The sequence below is a fragment of the Nothobranchius furzeri genome, chromosome 19 (assembly GCF_043380555.1).
Source record: "Nothobranchius furzeri strain GRZ-AD chromosome 19, NfurGRZ-RIMD1, whole genome shotgun sequence".
Classification (NCBI taxonomy): Eukaryota; Metazoa; Chordata; class Actinopteri; order Cyprinodontiformes; family Nothobranchiidae; genus Nothobranchius; species Nothobranchius furzeri.
This window is the reverse complement of record NC_091759.1, coordinates 6,042,813-6,051,813: the sequence shown is the minus strand read 5'-3', so window position 1 is coordinate 6,051,813 and position 9,001 is coordinate 6,042,813. Positions and strand designations below refer to the sequence as shown.

The 9,001-nt window shown below is 44.6% G+C and overlaps 1 protein-coding gene across 1 annotated transcript in view; it reads right to left on the bottom strand.

Annotated features, from left to right (window-relative positions):
* Window positions 1–9,001, bottom strand: part of snx27a (sorting nexin 27a) — a 53,121-nt gene that overhangs the window by 20,621 nt on the left and 23,499 nt on the right. The window lies entirely within an intron of this gene.

Sequence of the window (9,001 nt, the reverse complement as noted above, 5' to 3'; positions counted from 1 at the left end):
CCCAAAACACTTTGTTGTTTGGGGAGTTAATGGGGCAGTAAGAACGAGGCGAATAAAAAAAATGGGATTAGCAGCAGGAATTCCCGCACCTCGGTGTGAATACTAAACAAAAGTAGACAGCAGAATGTATGATTGCTTTTAAATGTCAGACAGATAGCTGGGTTTTTACGGAGGCTCCTCCTCATCCTGACTCATAAGAGCGTCTCCTGATCGCCTCTACCCTTAAGACTTTCCAGGCTGGTCCCATTGAGAAGAGATCCTCTTAGGCCTGCCTTGGGATCACCCAGGAAGAGCTAGGAGGAGGGATGGTTGGGTTTTCTCATGGATCTGTTACTTCTGTGAACAGACTTACGATAAGTGACAGAAAATGGATGAATGGGGTTTTAAGTTGCCATAGCAATTCTTCTTCATCCTAATAATGGTTTTAGTGTTCATGTATAATTTATCACCATGTTCCTAAGCTATAATGTTGTCATATTCCACTGCTTAGCCTATGATTTGTACCATGGGGACAGCATCCCTACAAACAACACCCAGACTGTCCTCTCCGATGGATCCTAAGCTTATCCTGGGTCAGCCCAGGGTCACAGATTGGTAGGATATGCCTGAAACATCTTCCCAGGGAGACATCCGGGGAACGTCCTGATCACTTTCAATGTAGAGGAGCATCAGCTCTACTCCAAGTCCCTCCTGGATGTCTGCGCTCCTCACCTGATCACCAGACATCCTGCTTGTATTTGTGATCTTGTTTTATTACCCAAAACTCACTATCTTTGGTGAAGACCGGAAGATAGATTGACCAGCTCAGTGGCCTAGTGGTAGAGTGTCCGCCCTGAGACTGGGAGATCAGGGTTCAATTCCTGGTCGGGTCATATCAAAGACTTAGAAAAAAATGGGACCCAATGCCTCCCTGCTTGACACTCAGCATTAAGGGGTTGGATTGGGGGGTTAAACCACCAAATAGTTCCCGAGCGCGGCTGTGTCTGCAGCTCACCGCTCCCCCAGGGGATGGGTCAAATGCGGAGAACAAATTTCGCACACACACCTGTGATACTAATGGGACTTTAACTTTAGCCTCTTGTTCTGGCTTAGCTCTCTCCTAGCCAACGTCTCCAGCGAGAGGTTGCAATTTGGCAAAACCAAGAGGATCACATCATCTGCAATCAGTTGAGACGAGAACCTCCCACCACCAAACTCAAGCGTTTGGAGGAGTCCAACTGTCACTGGGAACAGGCCGGACACAAGAAGCACCTTCATAAAACAGGAACGCACATGCTCGTTCTTGTTGGGAGTCTTTCTACCATGATTCCCAACTTAACGCACCTACCGTACAACAACTTAGCATGCTAGCTAAAATAAAGTGGTGTTTTTATGGTGAAAACTGAAGCAGTTTTTAGTTTTCTGGGTTTGTTACCATTGTTAAAATCACAGCAGCTCAGTGCCACCAACAATCTGGGAAAGCCTCTCGAACAACCGGTCAAAACAGAAACTCCCCCTTGCTCTCTGGGGCCAGTTTGGTGGAAGGGTTACGAACGGGACATGACTGGATGAGGATTTTCAGGATTGTACTTTTCAGAGGCGATTTAAATTCATCTTTTTTTTTTGACAAAACACTTAACTTATTGGTTGCCATCAATATGTGACGAGCATTTCAAGCAATTTGGTAAAGAATGCTCCAGAAACACATCTCCTAATGCACCTTTACGTTTAGGTAATGGTCTTAATGCTTGTATTTTACTGAGACCGAACCCCAAATCTTGTTACAAGTTATTGAATTAGCTTCAAACCACAAGCGGAGACACAACGTCTGTAAAGAAACAGCAGGACCCTTTAAACTAGAGAATTGATTTTTTATTGATGTCAACAAATCCCATCAAAGGCGCAGAATTTCATTTCTTTAAATAAATCAGGCACTAAAACAGCTGGGCTCTTTTAGCGAACCCTTTACTATGTTCAGCTGCAGATAAATACATGTTCGATGTTCTGGAGAGTTTTTTTTTTTACAGCGGCAGGATGATGGATATGGGACTGACCGTCAATAAAATTAGGCCTTCATCTTAATGGGAAAACATGACCAGTGCAATGTGTGGCTTATTAATCTGTTTCTAATTATTTTATGACAGCAGAAGGAAAATAAATGTCAGGCTTTGGCTGCACGGGCTGTTACTAATTCTTTTATTTGATTGATAGATTTCTCTTTGGTTTTTGTGGGATTTGATGATGAGCAGGAAAATGTGCAATGCCGTTTTTCTTTTAAAAACCATTACGATTTTTTAATTTAAAGGGATAAAAATGTACATTCCTGATGAGTAGTGACAGATTCCTGTGTTTTATGAGTGGGAGCTGCTTCTTAGAGTGAAAAGTCCTTCTTTGTGCCTCTTAATCCGCTGTCTTTCTGTCTGTTCCTCTTTCAAGTCGACAGTACAAGCAGGTAGAAGGTAAACTTCCTGCCAGAGGGTTTGTAAAAGGTTCTTCTCTGAGCACATGCTGACACCCACATCTGTACAGAGCACCTCTCACTGAGAGAATAAAGGATTCTTTTCTTTTTTTTCTACCTCTTTTCTCTCCTTTCTACCTCATGGCTGACCCGACCCCCCCCCCCAAAAAGAGAAAAATGACAGTGAAATGGATAAGAGGAGGAGAGAAAGTGCTGATGTGCCGTGGGAGCCGGACAGGGCCTTAATTGATCACTCGTTCAGGAAGGAAGATGGAGGATGCAGGGAAGGGGGGTGCTGGGAAAGGAAGGAAGAGGAAAGGGAGGGTTAATGGATGAAAGAGTGGCATCCTGGGTAATTCATCGGATTTATGAGGGACGGTGGCAGAGGGAGATGGGCACTCAGACGAGTGTAACTCAGTCACAGGCCTCAGATGAAAGGTCACTGCACTAAATCACGCCACAAGAGGAAAATATTTCCTAAAGGAATAAACAAATTAGTCACGTCTTCATTCAGCTGTACGTCCATTAGAGGGGGACTGTGGCCTTCACTGTGTCACTCAGTCAGTGTGCCAGGATGAGTAAAGAGTCATCGGCGTATTTATAGTAGTGTGCTGGTCCTTATTCAGCCCAGGCGAGGCTCCCCGCTTGATGAGCTAACTCGACGGTGGAAAAATGTGCAGCGCCAGCAATCTGGCAGCACTTAGATTTACTGTGTTCACTCAGACGGAATAAAAGAAGAGCGAGTCTGAGGAGGCAGCGCGTGTGTCCGTAAGGGAAGATGAGCCCGCGGGTCCGCATGTATGAACACAACCCTTGTTTTTCTCCTCCATCGATCCTTACTTAATAAGAGCGCTGACCTAAAGTCTCCTCTCGGGCACCAGATTTTTACCAATTCAGCCTCTCGCAGCTGTATGACTTTAGGGGAAATATGCAAGCTAAGAGGATGTAACCACTGCAGTTTACAAATGAGGGAGAAAAAAAAACAGCCGCGAGGAATATATTTCATGCTCTAAAGCCTTTTGCATGCATTTACACTCATTTGTGTGATACTACATACATGATGTGGGTGGAAGCACCCAGCCGTGTGCGCGCACACCTGTTCACTTGAAGAGCCCCGGTGCTGCATGCTTGCATCCCCAACAATCTTGCGGCTGAGTGCGATCAATGCCTTTTAATTACCAAAGGCCCAAAGCGCTGGTCGATAGAGCTGACGAGAAGCAGAGAGAGAGAGGAGAATCTCCGGACAGTGATTGATGCTCACTCTTCCCAGTGAGCCTACCTACAGATGTGTCGTTAGGCCTGATTAATCCTGCCGGGCTGTGCTCGCTCATTTTACAGACTGTCGCTTAACCATCTCTGGCCGCCGCGGTCATAAGGTTAAGTGGGTACGAGATGTCCGCCCTGAGGAACACAAGCCCCGCACGACCAGGGAGTCAGTGGTGACAGGTGGCAGATGGTAGTAAGAATTGTGAGCTAACTGTTCTTATCGACAGGTTGGAAGATGCTTTTAATAAAATGCACCCAACGTGTCAAAGATATTAACCTTCTGTTCAACACTTTTACTCCTCAAGTATTCAGATACAGTAACTCTTAATCTAAGGACTTTCTTTCAGCTTGAGGAAATATTTGTCCTCTGAACAAAACCTTCAGCACTCCAGCTGTCCGATATAATGGAGATTTGGGTTCCACAAGGATCTCGTATTTTACTTCGTCTTCGTCTTCGTCTTCCTCCGCTTATCCGGGTCCGGGTCGCGGGGGCAGCATCCCAATTAGGGAGCTCCAGGCCGTCCTCTCCCCGGCCTTGTCCACCAGCTCCTCCGGCAGGACCCCAAGGCGTTCCCGGACCATATTGGAGATGTAACCTCTCCAACGTGTCCTGGGTCGACCCGGGGGCCTTCTGCCGGCAGGACATGCCCGAAACACCTCCCCGGGGAGGCGTCCAGGAGGCATCCTGACCAGATGCCCAAACCACCTCAACTGGCTCCTTTCGATCCGGAGGAGCAGCGGTTCTACTCCGAGTCCCTCCCGAATGTCCGAGCTCCTCACCCTATCTCTAAGGCTGAGCCCGGCCACCCTACGGAGGAAACTCATTTCGGCCGCTTGTATCCGCGATCTCGTTCTTTCGGTCATTACCCAAAGCTCATGACCATAGGTGAGGATTGGGACGTAGATCGACCGGTAAATCGAGAGCCTGGCTTTCTGGCTCAGCTCCCTCTTCCCCACAACAGATCGGCTCAGCGTCCGCATCACTGCAGACGCCGAACCAATCCGCCTGTCGTATTTTACATTTTTTGTATTATTTCAAGATTTCAGCCAGCTGAATGAACACATGAAAACAACAGTCAACGTGTCTCACACCCCCCTCTCCTGGGTCAAACTGCGTCCCCCTATTTTCCACCCACCATTGTTTTTTCCATACAGCCTACACTAATCTGGTTGAAACCTGGACAGCTTCCCGCTAACTGGCCACAAGCCTGTGAAAACTGAGCCAAAAGGCAGCACAGAAGCCCGACTCCCTCCCTCGGTACTTAAATAATAAGATGATAATGCACTTAGACAGTTTTTACAACACCAAATTATGGCTTATTGTTGTCGCTTTTTGCTACAAAAGAGCTGAACATTTTCAAACTTGAGCTTTATCTTGAGAAGCTAAATCAGAAATGATGTGGAAAATCTTTTCCAACTCTCCAAAACCAAATAAATTAAAACTGCGGTACATAGTTCAAAAATTCTAAAGTAACTTAAAAACCCTGTTTATCATGTAAAGTCGGTCATCTTTCATAATTTATATTTCCCCTAAGTGTCTCCCCTGGCCTCTACAGCAAAACAAACCAGTTTTGTAAGCCTACAGCATTGCCCAATGGAGTTGTGTTTCACCAATTCCCAGCATGCACTGCGGGGGGACGCACTAGCCTCTTTTACAAGACACACCATGCCGGCAAATCGGCGTTATATTACCGCAATGGTATGTCTATAAACGCGCCATGCCGGCATGGCGTTGCACGAATTTTGTGGCATTGGTTCCGCCTCGCTTGGTAGTAATATTGCGGCAATGGTCTGTCGTATGCGCCCTGGCGCAACAGAGGCAGATGTCATGATGACGCGGGGAGTTATCGCTGAGCTCTGGCTGGCAAGTTTATTGAAAATTAAAGTAAACACAGGCAATAAGGTTTGCTTTTTGAACAAAATCAGCTGAGATGGCAAACTGGAGCGCCGCAGCGCTCCACAAGCCTCTCTGTTAGAGCTGAAGCTCAGATCACCAGAGACTGCACAGGGACTGATGGGGACAGACACCTTTAGGAGCTGCTTGTTAAAAAAAACTTAACGATCACGGCTTCAATCGCAATAAAAAGCAAGTTATGTCCAAGATAAACTGAAGTCTGTGGCAGCGCAGACCGCCCCCATTCGCCCTTTATGCCGCCATCACCTAATCTTTTATAAAATTGCCATGATTGCGCTACATTACCGCCACGGTCTGATCTTATAAAAGACCTTTATCCACCCCAGGGAGCCGCAGCAAATCCCGTTTTGCAAACGCCATGGTCCTGTAAAAACAGCTACTGACGCAGTCAGCGTTGCACACCAACCTAGCTTGAATGCTAACTTGACCTGCGCTGAATTAATGCCAGTCTGTAAACTTCAAGCTAATTGTGGAAGAGGAGGGAAAGGAACAAAAAGGGACTAATCTTCCATGTATTGGAGCTAAGTGATTAGCGTAGAGCTCAACCTTACGCTACACTGAACTTGTTGTAGCATTAGCAGTGGTATGCTAGCATCAAGGGTGCCGAATTCCTGCTGGTTTTAGACGTTTCCCTTCTTAAACGCTGCAAATGTGATTAAAAAGGGTGATCAGGAGCTCCTGCAGAACCCAATGAAGACTGAGGAGATAATCCAGCAGTTAGAATCAGTTGTGTTTGAGCAGGAACATATCAAAAACATGCAGCCACAGCAGCCCTCCATTAGCACTACAAGGCTATTCGTGTTTGTGTACGGCTTTCAGCTCCTTCCAGAAGGGGAGAGCTTTTGCAGTTTACATTTCTAAATCGTCTCCTCTCTTTAAGGAAATTACGCTTTAACATACACAAAAACAATTAAACTACTCTACTTCGTGAAAACATCTTGATTGTTGAAGCCTAACCCTAACGTTCATCTACCAACACAAACAGTTTTAGTCTAATATCAGTGAAATTGACTGATTTCTAGTGATTTTTGTGTTTGCTAATGCTGATTAGTTATGGCGGCCATCTTTAATTAGGTTAACCCCAAAAGCTAATTAGCTTTGGATCTCTGAGATAAAATATTTTGCGAACACCCAGGCAAAAACGTCATCACCCACTGTGGTAATATACTTATGATCTCGAGTTCCCATTCTTCACAGCTACTCCATTTTACCTTTTAGATTGTTCTTGTTTGTGAGACAACAGAGTCTCTGAACTCATGCCGAGACATCATCTGTAATTTCTTCACACCTCAGAAGGTCAAGGACGCCCTGAGCCAGCAGCAGACAGGAACTGATGTGACAAGAACAGAAACCCGATCCTGATAGCAGAATCAGACTGAGTGCGCTCAAGTTGTGTCAGCTGACATGTTATAACGTCTTGTGATGGATCTACCTGATAAAATGAAACAGGATCGTCACGGATCCCTGCTTTTATACAAGTATGGATGATAAAATGTAGAATATTACTGTTGTTAATGCAGTGATGCACAAACTCTAAGTTGTGTTTCAGTGACTAACCCAGTTTTCTTGCTTTGCTTGGAAAAAAATTAATCAGATTTGGGTTTCCTAAATGGGGGGAAATAAACAGATAATCCAGGTCTTCATAGAAAAAAGGAAACTACGAATTTTGATTTGGAACTCAGTAGGAAATGCACATGATTATGCAAGCTTTTGGGGTTACATAATGTGATTTAAGATTCTAGATTCAGCACTCTGAGAAGCAGACGCATGAGAAACACAAAGACGTTATGGGCTTTTCTGAATGCACAGGAAAAAAGACAAACAAGTGACTCCAGCAGAAAAAAGACCAGCCAGATGTGACTCTGTGCAAAGTCAAGCATGGCGTGTAAGAGGAACTCCCACACACTTTCCACTGAAGCTTCAACACAAGTGGACAATAAGTGGACTCGACACATTTTTCCTCAGGTGTGACCACTAGATAAGCAGCCACACTGCAGCTCTGAGGTCATTATTCCAACCTGGCAGAGATAATTAGTGGACTGTAGGAGAAGACTTCCTGTCCTCACAATCTCCACACTACATGTCAGTCTTAACCAGTGGATCCACTTTAAACCATCACACTTACAGTAACCCAGTGAAAGTCTTAAGACTTCTACACCGAGAGAAATGCTGAGATCTTAAATAAAACATGCCTCTCCAGAGTACAGATCAGAGGAAAGGACTAGCTACTTAAAAATTAATGACCAGGAATGTTAATATAGTTTTGGACTAAAATACTCAAAAGTTAATTTCAATGTCCCTCCAGCAATGAAGAAACAGATTTGAGGATTTAGCACCATCTAGTGGTGAAGTAGTAGACTGCAGACAAATTAACAAAAGAATCACAACATATATAAGTTTATTTTCCTTTTGTAGCGTCCAGAAATGGTCAGTTTTTCATCTATTTTGGCCTTTTCAGAGACAGGTCACCTTCAGACATTAATCTGCCTCTGTACAGCTTCCTATCTAATATTCCAAGCTGCAAGAAAGATTCTGTAAGTGCATGTTGACATCTTGGGATCGCATTGTCAACATGCTCCCTCACCAAGGTTCTTCTCTACCAAACTGCTGTTATCTATTCCTTGTTTCACAGAACAAAAGATGAACTTTTATAATTAAATCATAATGAAATGAACAATGAATTAATTAATCATACAATGAATGGACAAGGGGTTAAATGAAATCCTCGCACACGTCGTTTGGAAAGTGATGTCCCATCGCCCTTTTCACCAATCGCCATCAAACTTCTGCTCTAGACTCTTAAGACACAGGGGAAAAAGTTCTACCATCGGATTTTTCAAAAGTTGAAAGGTATGGGCGTGGCTAAGCCTCAAACTTTGACCTGTTGCCACGCCACTCTTTTTTTCACAGCTCCCTATTGGACTCCTTTCACCCAATCACCAGCAATCTCTGGCAAATAGCAGCAGACAAGTTGAGGTCACTTTGTCTCCAGTACTGGCAGGTTTTTAAAGAAGGCGGGGCCTTGGGAGCATGGCGAAATCTGCCATCACGCCATGGAAATATGCTTGCCTCTCATTTCCTCAGAATTCTCTGGTGAGTGATCCTAGTCTGACCACCAATAGAAATGGATGTGATAGGTTTGTGGGTGTGGCCTATTTTCTGAAATAGCGCCCCCTAGGACCATTAAAACTGTGGGCGTGGCTAAGCCTCAAACTTTGACCTTTCACGCCCACAGTTTTAATGGTCCTAGGGGGTGCTATTTCACAAAATAGGCCACGCAAAGAATCCTAATTCTTCTGATTAAACATTCAAAGATCAATCAGGTTATATCCTATATTTATATAGAATATCACATCTTATTGGTCATAAGTAAAGGTAGTCTA